Below are 14,881 nucleotides of genomic sequence, written 5' to 3' on the forward strand. Positions count from 1 at the left end.
AGCACATGTGGCAAAAACTAGCATCTGTCTCCAAAGCTTCAGCTTTCAGTGACTTGCCTAGCATCACCTGGGAATCTGGGCCAGAACTCAGGCCTGTAGGGTAGCAGAACACTGTCTGAAAGGCAGAGCCAACCATTCCAGCCCCACTTGCCTCATTTAATGAGAGGAAATTCATTTGTGGCTCCCAGTGCCCTGTAAAAATGGGTATGAGGGATCAAGCCTGTTTTAGAGACAAACTGCCCAAACGCACACAGATTGGGCACATGCCTTCGGAGGGGCTGTGTAGCAATATGGCTAAGACTTGCTTCTTTCTTACTACAAACCTGGGTTCTGTTTCTAAATCTACTACAAAAGAATATCTCAGCCTTTCAAAAGCTCATTAAGCTAAAGGGGGGAGAGTGAAGCTTGTCCATCTTCTGGGATAGCGCTAGAGTCCCATCTGCCATAACTAGAGTACTGATGTGTCAAGAAATGTTAATGCTAAGAAGGGAATCTAGAGTTCCTGTGTCCCACTGATCATCCAAGGCTTTTTACAGGGGTACAAGGCCAGAGAGTGCCCCAGGAATTCATCCGCCTGAGTTTCTGGAATCTGACAAGGTGAAGGAGCTGGTAGATGAGAGTCAGTCTGGGAAGCATTGGAATGTGGAAGCAATAGAACTGAAGCACTGAGATATCAAGGCACAAAAATTTGTCTCCCAAATTTCAACATTCAGTGATTTGCCCAATGTCCTAGGGGAACCCACTGATGCAACTTCTTAAGATTTCATTGAGTCTGGTTGTATTTGTTGTTTTTGAGCCCCAGCTCCTGGAGTCAAGTGATTATATAACTCTCAGCTTTCTTTTAGCCCTCAAGATGATGAAAGAGCATGAAAATTAGACCCCCAAAGAGTCAATAAAGAGAAGAGAAAAAAAGAATCCAATATGATTTTTAGTAACTCATGATTTTTAAGGTAATGTTGTGATTTCTAGGGCTTGACTCCTGATGTGTGATCACTTGTGGATGGCAACAGTGGAGCAGACCCAGGGCTAAAATACTGGTGTGTAGGGCTCATGCCCCTGCCTTTGCCACAGGCCCAGCCTTCCTTGTGCTAACGCCACCTTAGAGGGCTATCCCCTGGGTGCAGCTGAGGCACAGCCCTGGGCTGGCAGGGGGAATCTGCTGTGTGTGCAAGGGATAAGAGCCTGGGTGGCATCCACAGGGCTCAAACCCCTGGAAGAGCATAGATTCCAGAATAGAGCTGTCACTAGAACTGCTAGGCTGGAGCCAGCCCAAGACCCCAGCTACCAGAGAGCTATAGGAGACCCCTGGGGAAGTAGGGCCATGCAAATGACCAAAGAGAGACATTTAACATCAGCTCCTCTGCCCCAGTCTTCACTTCACCTGGTGGGCACCTGTGACACACTGTACACCCAAGTACCATGCTGGAACCCCCATATTCACCCCTGTTATTATGTTTTGTACAAAGTATGCCATGTGAGGTATTATTTTAACAGTCTTGATCTGTTGAACATTAATATGCTGCTGGAGTGTATGTGCTGTCAGGGTATGGGAAGTATTGTTAGATGTTACTGAAATATGTTGTGAGGTTGGGAACACCCACAACCAGCCTTTCAGTTACAACAAAGGAGTGGCCATCAATAGCCAGACAGCATTAATAGCTCACTAACTCCAATCCGCTATCCCAGAGACTTCTCTGAGAAGGTACGTACACCATGGGAGCAGACTGACCCACATCACAGCAAAGATCTTTCCAGCAAGCTGGAAGAAAGTATAAAAGCGAGACAATAACATCATCCCTTCTCTTCCCACTTTCTTAAGATAACTGTCTCTGACCTTTATGCCTACCACTATAATCACTTCTAAAAATCGATCTGTCATTAATAAACTTATTTTAATGTTTTATCCTTACCAGTGAGTTTGTCTAAAGTACTTGGAAAATTTGCTAAGGTTACAAAGGCTGGTGCATCTCCACTTTACTTAGTTTGCCACTTCTTCACAGGAATGAATTTACACTGCTCAGGCTTTTGACCAGTGCAAGACAGAACAGTTCTGGGGTGTAGAGCTGGAGCTGCAGGGAATTGGCTGGAGCCTCTCTATTGATGGTTCATGAGTGGCTGGGAAATCATTCATGTAATTCAGTTTGGTGTGTCCTTGCCTGTGGACGTCTGGTTAAGTGCAGTGCCTATCAGAGGTTTGTAGATTGACATCAGAATCAAAGTGTGAGGGATACCCCAGGCTGGTAGGTTTTGGAGGGCTCAGCAGTCCCACAATCCAGGCTGCACTCTGGGCACCCCATCACAGTGCCCAAACGTCCTGCTTCCCTGAGAGTATCACTGATGCGGCCATGTGCCAGTGATAGGTCGCTCTATTGTGCCAGGAACGCCAGGGGGGAGGCTGGCTGGGGGCAGAGGGGCACAGGGGGGAGGGGAAGAAGGGGGACAACTTTAATCATGATTCCAGGGGCTATTAAGGCACCTGAAAACTCTAGGATTGTTTTTTGCCCCTTGCAGATAACTCAGAAATTAGAGGACAGGAGCACTGTATCTAATTCCTATATAAAGAAAAAAAAAAATCACAACCAATTATAGACATTTTAAATTTATATGTCAATTTAGAGCAATCGGAACATAATACAGCAAGATATTCCCAATCCCACACCTTGAGATATCAGTTCTGGAGCCTTAACACAGATATCAGAAACAAGTTTGATACTTTGTACACTCTTCGTAGAGATAAATTAATAAAAATAAAATCTGCTTACCCCTGCAATTGTTGTTGGTTTTTAAATGTCTTATATTCCAATTTGTGAAGAGGTGAATGAGACAGTTAATTTCTTTACAGGTAAATAAATTACTGAAAACAAAACACTCCAGATAGGAGCTAACGCAATGGATAACGCCGTCGTCTCATCTTGGTAAAATGGTCAATGGCCTCGTTGATATTCAGGTGTTCTGAAGCTTCACCTTCACAGGCTAAAATTACCAAGTCACCTAAGCACTTGTCTCCCATTGTGGATCCTAAGTAGTTCTTTACACTCTGAGCACAGAGAAGTACCTCTCCATTTGATGCTGTAGACACTGGAAGGCTCAACACAATATCTACAATAGACAGCAAAGACTGGTAAGCCCATGAGAACATTCCAGAATTCAGAAATCGAAGTCCAGACTGTCAAAATTGGTGCCTGTTGAGCCATAGTGATCTGCAATCATTTTCAGTTTCTCCTATGCAAGAAAATTTTCACTGTTTGGGTCATGTGCAGTTAGTGCAGAAAGCAGACTGGAGTTGGAGGTGAATCGTCTATCGAGCTCTGCAAGAATTCTGTCCAAAACAGAATAGTAAAAATCAGATTTTATAGATTCAGGAGTGCTCTTGGGAACATAATGTGGAGATGACTGACCCTGTGTACTAGACACAAACAACAATGCCAGCTTGCAGGTTTTTTGTTTGGTGTTTTTTTTTAGGTCTTATTGCTGTTTTTGTATGGCTGTGCTCAGCAGTTGCGACTGCCTGACCTGGAGTAGCAATTTCAAATTCCTTGGCAATGCTTTCAGTTTCATCATGTAGGTCTTTCCATTTGCTTTCAGATGTTCTCATTTCTTGAAGAGCAGCAACATTGATTTCTACTAATTCCATGGCATTAGATTAATTCAGGTTTTCATTTTGTAATTCTGAAATGCTATTCAAAATCTTGAATATTCTTCCCAAAACCAAGAGCCTCAACAGAAAGGTTTAGCTCTTTTGCCTTACCATCAAACCTTTGGCAGTGCTAGCCGATGGGGCCATCAGCTCTCTGAACAGAAATAGCTCCCAGTGTTTCCATCCTGCATGCAGTTTTTGGAAGGAGTTAAACCAGCACGAGCGAGTTTCACATAATCTACCTAGCTCAAGCACCTTCTGGCCTAGCTCCTGCTCTTCCTTAAACCGTTCATGGTGCTTGCAACTACTGCTAAAGTAGCAGCACAGGTCCTCAGCAAACGCAAAGATTTCCTGACATTGCGTGATGCTGGAACATGTGCTTGCAATGACAAGATTAAGCCTGTGAGCATGGCAGTGCACATAAATGGCATGTGTAATCGTTTCCTGGATGCAAGCTTGTATTTCTGTTAAATGCCCACTCAGCACAGGAGCTGCATCATAGCATTGGGCAACGATGTAACTAATATGAAGCTTCAAACGCTGTCCTTTTTGAAACAAATTCAGCATTTAGATTTTCCATGTGGAAGCAATCCACAGATCTTTCCTGAATGATTCCTTTTCGGTGGTAGCATAAAAGGAGACATGGCTGTTCTTTTTTTGATGCATCTTTAGTTTCATCAACAAGGACAGAAAAATACTTGGCTTGTCTGACCTCTTCAACAACATTTTCTCTGCAGCAGAATGTATCAAATCGTTCTGGTACTGGTGAGAGGTATAGTGTTCATACCTGCTTCTTAGTTGATTCAAAAGGCTGGGCTGAGCAGAAGCAACCAGCTCAAGAATTTCAATGACATTTTCTTTATTGCTAGAGTTGTGTGTTTCATCATGCCCCCAAAAAGCAATACCCAGTTTTGCACAGAGCATGGAGACCTTTAAGAGTGTTTCAACATGCTGGCGATTTTCAGCTATGATAGCCTGACGACTGGAAACAAATTGATCTGCGACACTTTTCAAACCGCTGATCCTAATTGTGAAGTACTTTTACCATGAAATGAAAGCTGCATGATGCCTGGAACTGAGTGAATGTTGTTTTAAACAAACTATGAAAATCTTTCCATTTCTTAAAGCCACGGTCAATGAATCTTTCTGTTGTTGAATTGCTCTCCTGGTCCAATTGTGGTTTGAGAAGCAAAGTGACGGCATGGAAAGCAAAAAACAGAATCCTCTACAACTGAGTATTCAATGAAGGGGTACAAAGAAAACCAACCACAGTTGAAATGTCAACCATTTGTAGAAGGCTATTCATCTTAGGCTGTACTGGTTGTTCCTCTTTGTTCAGCAAAATATCTATGGCCGTAGAAAGGTTGTTTTCCTGTCATGAACAGGTAAACTCTGTTTAACAAAACATTCTGCCCCCGCTGGTGATGTCAGAGCACATTGGCCACCAACTACACACCTAAGGATGTCCTTTGATACACTGACACACGGATCATTACCCAGTCTGGTTTTTCTGTATTGACTGCAGGAAAATGTTACTTGAGGAAGCATTTACACAGTTCATTTTCAAGGATGGTTCTTCATTGTCACAATTTTCGTCATTAGGGGCCTTTCTTTTTAACAAATTATACAATATTCTGCTGCGGTGCTGGTGATTGTACTCTGGGGAAAAAAACTAACAAGCATAAAAATATATAACAATAGTGTCAATGTTATTTTATTAATTTATTTGTATTACATTAAATATTTTTCAAAGGCAATGCCTTTCAATGAAGCAGTGGATACTTTTGCAATTAATGAAGCAAAAATAAAAACGGGGTTTTTTTTTCTTTTACTTTTTTCTCCCCACCTTCAGCCCCCACCCTCCAATTATATAGAAGGTTTGAAAATTATTACTACTTCCACTCTGATTTGGTTTATAGTAGTGCAAGTGAACCAGATGTTAAGGAGTGTGTTACTTGTGAAAACAAATCATTCTGCAAAATGAAACCGAAAATACCAAAGGAAAAAATGGTCAGTGAAATGAAAAGCTGTATAAAGCCTGATAACTGTCTGCTTACCACACTAGTTAATCCAGAAAGAGGAGAGAAGAGACATTCGCATATATGAGCAGAATTCTACAAGGAACTCTGCATGGAGGTATGCTTCAGGGATCAGGCTGTCTCTCTGTCTAACTGACACTTTGTGTTACTACCATTTCTCTATTTAGGCGATTTTTTCAGTGGAGTGAAAAACACATTTAATTTTAATATACATTATGATGTTTTTCCCCTCTTTTATTAAGAATGGGCATTTATTTTTCTAATTATTTTGGAAATTATGCTTATCGATCACAGTCATGTACATGACTCACTAACATGTGACTCCATTACTATAGTATCTGATTTGAAACTGAGTTTATTTTCATACAAATATATAATTAAAAATACAATTTGAAAATAAGTGACCTTAATCTGCAGTGTCAAAAGTTGTATGTTTAGCTAATGACACAATCCATATTCCATTAGTTGCTTTTTTCCTGCCCCCCATGAAACTGGCACTGACTGCTAAGGTGAGTAGAAGCTAAATTAACATTCTAGAAGGATACTATTATTTATTTAAAGTGCTACAATCAATGAATGACAAAGCACAATATGGTAATAAGTTACAATAATTACTCCAGCCAGGACAGGTCGGGCATTTTAGAACTTACTACTCAAAGCATTAAATGTAAACATGAGAGAAAAAATTATGAAATGCACAGAGCAGTCAAAAAACTAAAACAGCACTGTAATCCTTAATGAACTTGGAAAGAATAAAGTTAGAGAATATATGCGCATTACACATTTTGAAAGGCACTACCAAGTAATAAAAACAACCCTACAATCCCCCCAACTAGTTAAAAACGATAGTAATAATTTTTAAAAATCCTTGGTCTATTATTACGTGTGTATGCATTTTCAGGCTGTCAGGGCAACAAGCATTAACTTTATAAGAACTTCAGCTGCATTAGAACATAAGATTATTACCAGTTCAGAGAAGTTACTTTTACGCTTTGAGGTAGTTCAAACAAACAAGGTACTGTTTTATAAAATAAAGCAGACTCTACCTGAAGCCTGTCCATGAGCTTTAGCACATATTGAAGTGATGGAATAAAGAACAAATTTATGATGTAAGCCACTTAAATGGATGATTTTTGTAATTAAAGTAAAATAAGCGGCCAAATAATGACACACGGTTTTTAAAAATACTTACCAGAGAGAAGGGAAACCCACGTCAGAAAAGGGGGATTCTTCCACCCTCCAGTGTAGACACGGGACCGTTTCAATTCAAGAAGTGGTAGCGTGAGCTAGGAAACTTCCTGCCGAATGAAGAGCGTCATGAGGTGGTCGTGGATTGCAGGATTTGTAGGAACAGTCTGGGAAAAGCGGCAAAATAAACACGATGGCACAAACCTCACATTTTAGATAGGCATGTGGTTCGTCAAATTACCATGTGGAAGGAAAACGGGGGGAGCAAGTGCCCCCAAATGGTGCTGGGAGCAGAGGGGCCCAATGAGGGGGGGAAGGAAGAGGAGCAAGGCGAGGGATTGAGGGGGCACAGCAAGGCAGCTAGGGGAGCGGAGGGGCTAGGGAGGCCAAGGGGGTGTCCTCCCCAGTGCTGCATAGGGCTGCGGCCGGGGCTTGGGTGGTGACTGGGGGGGAAGGGGAGCATTGCCAACTCTCACCCCGCCCACCCACAAAAGTGGCACTGCCTTTTAAAACAAGCCCAACTCGTTTCAGAGGGAGGGGAGTTTATAAACATTCCATAATTTGTGTAGTAATGATGTACATACACACAAGGGTATTATTTTAATAATTTGAGCCCCGCCGCCTCTGGAGGCACAAATGCTGGAGAAGTCAACAGCCAGGGACGGTGGTGGAGTAACCTGGCCCCCAACCACCCTGCAAGGAGGAGCTTCCACGCATTATTTCCCCGCTGCAGCATCCCGCTCTAGGGGGCGCTTTGGCTCCTCCTGGCCAGCCGGGTTTCTTCGCCTCTCCCCAGCCCCCTTCCCTGAGCGGGCGGGGACCAGCCGCATCAGCGGGAAGCTCCGAGCCGCAGACACCGGGATACGCCACGCGCCTCCCCGCACCGCGGGAAAGAAACTTCTTCCCAAGAAGGCTGGGCTTTCATCGGCGCCCTGCGGGTTCCGAGGAGCCTGGAGACCTGTCCGCCGCTCAGCTGCCCGGGCTCAGCGGCATCGGCCTGGCGTCCAAAGCCCGCCCCCAGCCAGGCCCTCGCGGTCGGCGCCGGGTTGGCCTGTCCCCTTTGAGGACCCGCCTCAGGGTTGGCAACTTAATGGACCTATGACATTTAACTTCTGGCTTTAGTCATTTGCTTGGCCACGCCCCCTGGAGAACTCTTAGGGCCCGCAGAGGCAACTTGCTGTCGGGCCGGCTCTAGCTCAGCGGTTACTTCTTTCCTTCATGCATGTTGAACCACCAGCCCCTCCGGGGGTTCGAGACCCGCGGGCGCTAATCGGCCTTTTTGCCCCTCCCCGAGCCGACTTTGCCGCTGCGCGCGCGGAACATTCCCCTTTATGCAGCCGATGAAGTGAGCTGTAGCTCACCAAAGTTTATGCTCAAATAAATTGGCTAGTCTCTAAGGTGCCCCAAGTCCTCCTTTTCTCCCTACAGGGCCGCGACTCAGCACTACTTGCTCTTGTGGCACCTTAGAGACTAACCAGTTTATTTGATGAAGTGAGCTGTAGCTCACGAAAGCTCATGCTCAAATAAACTGGTTAGTCTCTAAGGTGCCACAAGTACTCCTTTTCTTTTCACGAATACAGACTAACACGGCTGTTACTCTGAAAACTACTTGCTCTGCAATTCAGCGCTTGCTCCGGAGCTCCTTGCTCTCAGGCACTGCCCTCCTACCCAGCGGGGCTGTGTCCTGGCCCGGGTGTCACAGTCATTCTCATTGCAAACTCCTTCTTTTAAAACTCAGTACACGGCTTGCTTAGAAAACTGAGCCTTCCACTTGGAAAAACAGTTCCAAGACAAAGGCAGACAAACCCCAGGGAAAGGTTCTAAGCCCCATTTCTGGCCGGGTCCCTGAACTTTTGGGACCCCTCCCCCAACGAAGAAGCTCAGCTGCTCTTTGTGGCCCAATATCCAGGAGTGGTATTGCCCTTCCTCCCACTGAACACGGTGGGTGCAGACATTGTCTGTGTCCTCGTGATGAGCACCACTGGGGAGCTGGTGCAGGAATTATGCCATTAGAAAGATCCATCTGGCCACTCAGAATGTGGCTTTACACCATCAGTGTCCCCAGCCACCGCTGCGTTGACTCTTTGGATACCATAGCGAAAGCAGCGTTTGTCTTGTGAGCCTGCCCCCAGCAGAAGATAAACCCCGAACTCCGAACATGCCCTGTCTCCTTCTCTTTGAAAGGGGGTGATGCACTGTGATCCTCCACAGGAGGGAAAAGGGAAGCAGAAACCTCTCAAGTTTCCAATAGACAGCCCTCCGGATCCCACCCATTCCAGCTACAACCCAACAGGCAAACCCAGGAGTGACACGCACAAAGAGCTATTGCAATGTTATTGCATCAAAAAGGATTACAAATCTCATGGCAATAGATAAAACAGAAAATATCATATTGTCTCTAAATAAATCCATGGTACGCCCACATCTTGAATACTGCATGCAGATGTGGTCGCCTTATCTCAAAAAAGATATATTGGAATTGGAAAAGGTTCAGAAAAGGGAACAAAACAGATTAGGGGTATGGAACAGCTTCCATAAAACTGGGATTTCTCAGCTTGGAAAAGAGACAACTAAGGGGAGATATGATAGAGGGCTATAAAATCATGACTGGTGCGGAGAAAGTAAATAAGGAAGTGTTATTTACTCCTTCTCATAACACAAAAACTAGGGATCACCAAATGAAATTAATAGGCAGCAGGTTTAAAACAACCAATAGGAAGTATTTCTTCACACAATGCACAGTCAACCTGTGGAACTCCTTGCCAGAGGATGTTGTGAAGGCCAAAACTATAACAGGGTTCAAAAAAGAACTCGATAAGTTCATGGAGGATAGGTCCATCTGTGGCTATTAGCCAGGATGGACAGGGATGGTGTCCCCAGTCTCTGTTTGCCAGAAGCTGGGAATGGGCGACAGTCTTACAGAGGTAATGCCAGGCTCTCTCAGGCAGAAGTGGCTCTTTCCCACTGCCTGCTCGGCTGCCAGGGAGAGTAGGCCGAACTTGTTTGAGGAACAGGGGAGGCACAGGGAGAGAAGGACAGAACCCGTCGGGCCCCTCCTTGCAGGTAATGTGGGTCAGGGAGAACACAGTGGCCCCAGGTTGGGCAGGGGTGGGCGGTGTCACTTGGCAGTGGCGACACATGGGGCAATCACATGTCCTCCCCTTTAGCTTGTGCTCCCACAGTGGTAAATTGCCTCCAGAGAGGGGGGACAATCATGGCAGTGCAGGGATTGGATTTAGCCCTCTGAGCATGGGCTGTGGGTATAATAGGCAAGGGGAGGCGTTGCCTCCCCTAACACAGCTGTCCCTGATGCCCGACACCTGGGCCATGGTGCCCCCTGCTGCCTCTTCCCCTCCCTGCTCTGACCCTTCCCGGAGGCTCCCACAGCTTGCTGCTGCTGTCGGGGGTGAATCTTCCTCCTCTCCTTCACCCCAGCCCCTTTCCCCCTCGGAGGTCCCCGCAACTGCTGGCTGCTCCTCTCCTCATGCCCCCTTCCTGCGGGGGGGGGTGTGGGGGGGGGGGAGGGAATCCCTGACTTTACACAGTGAAAAAGCCTTCCAGAGACCTAGGAGCAGAGATCACTGACACTGGTAAAAAGCCATTCAAGTGGTAATGAAGCCATTTAACAGGCATTTGCCAGCACCCAGGAAGCTTTAGCCATGTTCAGATGGCTTTTATATTGGAGGAAAATGCGTTATTGGGGCTAAAAATAGTTTCCAAAGGACAATCCTTCAGTTATTCTCTTTACCCAGAAGAAGTAACTGCTGACCTGGCTCAAGGAGGAGCTGACATAGCCAGTGAGTTTATTTCTTGATCTAGTCGTTTTATTCAAACCCAGTTTAAGTAAACGAGTCTGGCAGGGAATTCTGTGTAAAAAAGGTGATTAAACTACTGCCTTAATGCAGGCTGTCAATGACAAGCACTTTCTCAAAAGGAGATATTAGGCTTCAGGTTGGCACAGGTAGCCTGGCTTTTCATCTCGCTCGATACAGCACACTCTGAACTCCCTGCCACGCAGAGGAGACTCTAGCTGGCAGTTGTGCTGTACCTATGGCCTGTTCACGTCCCTTGGGGAATGTTATTAGTGCTTTAAGGTGAAAAGGGGAGCGGCTGTCATGGGGGGAGGGGCAGGAGCAGGGTGAGCAGGCCAGCAGAACAGCCAGCCAGCTGCAAAGCAGGGGTTGGGGTCTCCTGGAGGGAAGGGAAAGGGTCTGGGGGTGTGTGTGTGTGAGGAGACAAGTGGGGGAGGAGGTGAGCAGAGGGGGAGACCTCTGGGGGTGGTGTGAAGAGGTGAGTGGCGAGTCAGTGGGCGGGGCCTGGGGCAGAGCAGGGGTGGAGTGTGGGCGGGGCTGTGGGTGGAAGAGGCAGGACAAGGAGCTCACCTCCCCTAGGGGAAGTTTCACCAACCACCCATGTCTCTGAGTTCGGGATAGCGGGTCCACTGGCGTTTAACGGAAGCGCTGGTGTCTTAACAGGGGCACATCAACTCCCCTCGCAGACACTTCGCCTCCCCAGAAGGCTTCCGTGGTATTTCCCCAGCTGTGTGGATCCCACGTCCTTGTGAGCATGGGAAGGGTGACTGGGGTTAAAATAATGGAAGAATGAATGCTGAGACATTTGGCAGCCTGGGGCCTTACCTGTTGACTTTCCCATGAGCAGGGATTCCCATTCACAAGCCTGACATCATCTCTCGCCTGGAGTGAGGAGAGGAGCCCTTTGTCCCAGCTGCCCAGGGCCTTGAGGAATCAGAGATCCTGGAAGGCATCTACACAGGTGAGGGATGGGATAAAGCACCTCTGAACCCATCGATGAGTGAAATTAAATGTTGAGATCCTGGGAAAGCAGGGTGAGCACCCCCAGCTCTGCCTCCTCTTGTGAGCTCTGCAGAGGCAGGTCTCGGCTGGAGATGTGCAGTGTCTGCCATGGCTCTGAGCAGCCCCTTTCCGCCTGGAGGGATTTTCCCTCTGAGTACAGAGAGTTCTGGAGCTGTAGAACAACAATAGCAAAAAACGTAGAGTCCTGAGGCCAGAAGGGACCATTAGGCCCATCCAGTATGGCCTCCTCAATCACCCAGGCCAGAGAAGCTCTCTGGAGAATCTTGCATCCATCCAAGGGGCTAGTGACTGAGCCAAAAAGCCCTTGACAGCATCTCCATGTACAGACAGCACAGCCCAGAGCATGGAGGGCGCCGTGCCCTGGAGCTGAACTTCCCCAGCCTGGGATTCCTCGGAGGAGCTGGCGAATGCACGCTGGAAGTGGGGGCTGCTGGAGGCCAACGACCCCCTGCACGAGAGGCGGTGCTGGTGTTACCAGATTGCTTTGTGGGGGCTGAGCCCTGGGAAGTCTCAGCTCTACACAGGGATGGGGTGGTTCTCTGTTTGTGGGGGTGACTCAGCAGGGGCTGCCCTTACCCAGGAACCAGCATGGTGCTGGGAGAGCAGTGCTCCTGGGCATGCCACCCTTGGGATGAAAGCCTGTAGCTCACTGGGCATGAGGCAGGAGTCAGAAGCGACAGCACTATCCAGGAGTGGGGGTGGGGCTGAGTGGGGGTGGTTCTGCGCATTGTGGAGATAAACTCGGACAGCTGCACAATCCAAGGAGTAGCTTACATGCCAGAGGCTGTGCATGAACAGCCCAGGAGTGGGGGTGCTCACAACACAGCAGGGTAAGCCTGGCTCCCAGAGTCAAGGACTGGAGTGACCTAGCAGATTTCCAGTCCAGACAACACCAGAGGGGAATGTCACAGAAGGAATACAAATTAAGAACACAAAACGAAACAGTCAGACAGGTTATTATCCTTATCACTGAATCAAAACTCAAGCACACAAGGTATAATATACAGGTGAGTCGCATCATACGCACATTTAACTTACATGAATTCAACAATAGGCACTTAGCAAAAAAAAAGAAAAATAACAAGATACCTGTAAATAGTGCGGGCGATTCCGCCCACCATTGCACTCAATGAGCATATGCCCCGGAGTGAGCGTGAGATGGGAGATGTGAATCTGCTGTTCCCTCAGTCGGTCTCAGTTTCTGCGGGCGTCTCATAGTGTGAGCATCTCGCTGCGCTGAGTGTGATTCTAGTGTTTAAAGATACTGTATGTATTTTTTGTACAACATGGCCCCTAAACGCAAGCCAACTACTTCATCTGGTGCTCAACCAAAGAAACAGCTATCTGTTCCAATGCTGGAGGAAAAACTGGCTGTGCTGGACTTATTGAGAGACGGTATGTCGGTCTCCAACGTGGTGCGTAAATATGGCCACAACGAATCTCGCATCCGTGCCATCAAGATTCGAGAGAGAGAAATTCGTCAAGCTGTGGCATCAAGTACTCCAATAACTGCTAAAAGGTGACGAGCCAGGTGTGTGATAAGACTTTAGTGAAGACTGAAAAGGCATTAAACTTATGGCTGGAAGACATGAACCATAAACGTGTGCCTATCGATGGCAACACATTGAGAGAAACGGCTCTTAGCCTCTATGCGCTGTTCAAACCTCCCGCCGAAGAGGGACAGCCTTCTGATGAGAAGGAATTCAAAGCCAGCCAAGGTTGGCTTAACAGTTTTAGGAACCACTTCAACCTCAAAAACATGCAGACTACTGGTGAAGCTGCATCTGCCAATGAAGAAGCAGCAAAAGCCTACCCCGAACAATTAAAGAAAATCATAGAAGAAAAGGGCTATCTTCCAGAACAAGTTTTTAATGCTGATGAGACTGGGCTCTTCTGGAAAAAAATGCCCAACCGCACTTACACTTCGAAATCAGAAGGACAAGCCCCTGGCTTCAAAGCAGCTAAAGACCATGTGACTGTGTTGTTTTGTGGCAATGCGGCTGGGTATTTAATAAATCCGGGCTTGCTCTACAGGGCTGCAAATCCCCGTGCCCTAAAAGGCAAGAACAAAAATCTCCTGCCTGTGTTCTGGCAATCAAATAAAAAGGCGTGGGTGACAGCAGCATTGTTTCTGGATTGGTTCCACAAGTGTTTCATTCCGGAGGTCAAGCAGTACCTCGAAGAGAAAGGACTTGACTTTAAAGTGTTGCTGATTGTAGACAATGCTCCTGGCCACCGTGCGACACTCCGGTTTGCGCATAACAACACTGAAGTCATCTTTCTCTCCCCTAATACCACCTCTATCCTCCAACCTCTCGATCAAGGTGTGATTCGCTGTTTCAAGGCCACGTTCATGAGGCTTACATTCTCACAGATACGTAGCGCTATGGATGCTGATCCCAACCTTAATGTGATGGACTGCTGGAAGTCCTTCAACATTGCCGATTGCACCACTTATATTAAACAGGCAATAGATGCAATCAAGCCTGAAGCAGTCAATGCATGTTGGCGAAACCTATGGAAAGAATGTGTGAATGATTTTAAGGGTTTCCCGACCATTGACAAAGAAGTGAAACACATTGTTCAGGTGGCCAGGCAAGTGAGTGGCTTCGTCGACATTCTTGAGGAAGAAATTGAAGAATTAATTGAGAGCCATAGAGAAACATTGACTAACAAAGAGTTAGAGGAACTGAAAAAATTGTCTACAGAAGACGAAGATGATGACGACAAACAGGAAGAGCCAGCAAGTTGGAATCTTCATAAATTTGCTGAAGTGTTCCAAGCAGCGAAACACGTGAATGATTTAATTTCTGAATACGATCCCTCTATGGAATGAAGCCTCAAAATCACACGTAGTATTACGGACGATTTGAGACCATATCAAGAAATGTTTGAGCAGCTCAAGAGACAACAGCAACAGTTGCTGGTCACCATGTTTTTCAAGGAAAAACAACCAGCAGCAGATGAGCCTACGCAATCAACTTCTTGAGCTGAACCAGAGCCAACCACTTCGTCTACCACTCGCTCTCCATCACCCAAGCTCTCCATCACCTCCATCTCCTGGATCGACATCAAGCCCTGAAGACCCCCTGTAATTACCCCCTGTAATTAAAAAGACAGTACTGTAAAATTATATTTTGCATATGTACTCTTTATTATATGCTGTACATTACTGTTGTGGA

The 14,881-nt window shown here is 46.6% G+C and overlaps 1 long non-coding RNA gene across 2 annotated transcripts; it reads right to left on the reverse strand.

The window, feature by feature from the left end:
* Positions 1-2,583: 2,583 nt before the first annotated feature.
* Positions 2,584-8,148, reverse strand: LOC114019356. 2 transcript variants are annotated; one of them, XR_003564445.3, is made up of 3 exons: positions 7,449-7,946; positions 6,869-7,031; positions 2,584-5,309 (listed from the first exon to the last, which is right to left on the reverse strand). It is a non-coding gene; the product is annotated as an uncharacterized LOC114019356 (long non-coding RNA). The 2 variants fall into 2 exon arrangements; XR_006283472.1 differs by having other exon boundaries at positions 6,869-8,148.
* Between the last annotated feature and the right edge of the window lie 6,733 nt (positions 8,149-14,881).

This window comes from Chelonia mydas, chromosome 8 (genome assembly GCF_015237465.2).
Source record: "Chelonia mydas isolate rCheMyd1 chromosome 8, rCheMyd1.pri.v2, whole genome shotgun sequence".
In the NCBI taxonomy this organism is placed as follows: domain Eukaryota; kingdom Metazoa; phylum Chordata; order Testudines; family Cheloniidae; genus Chelonia; species Chelonia mydas.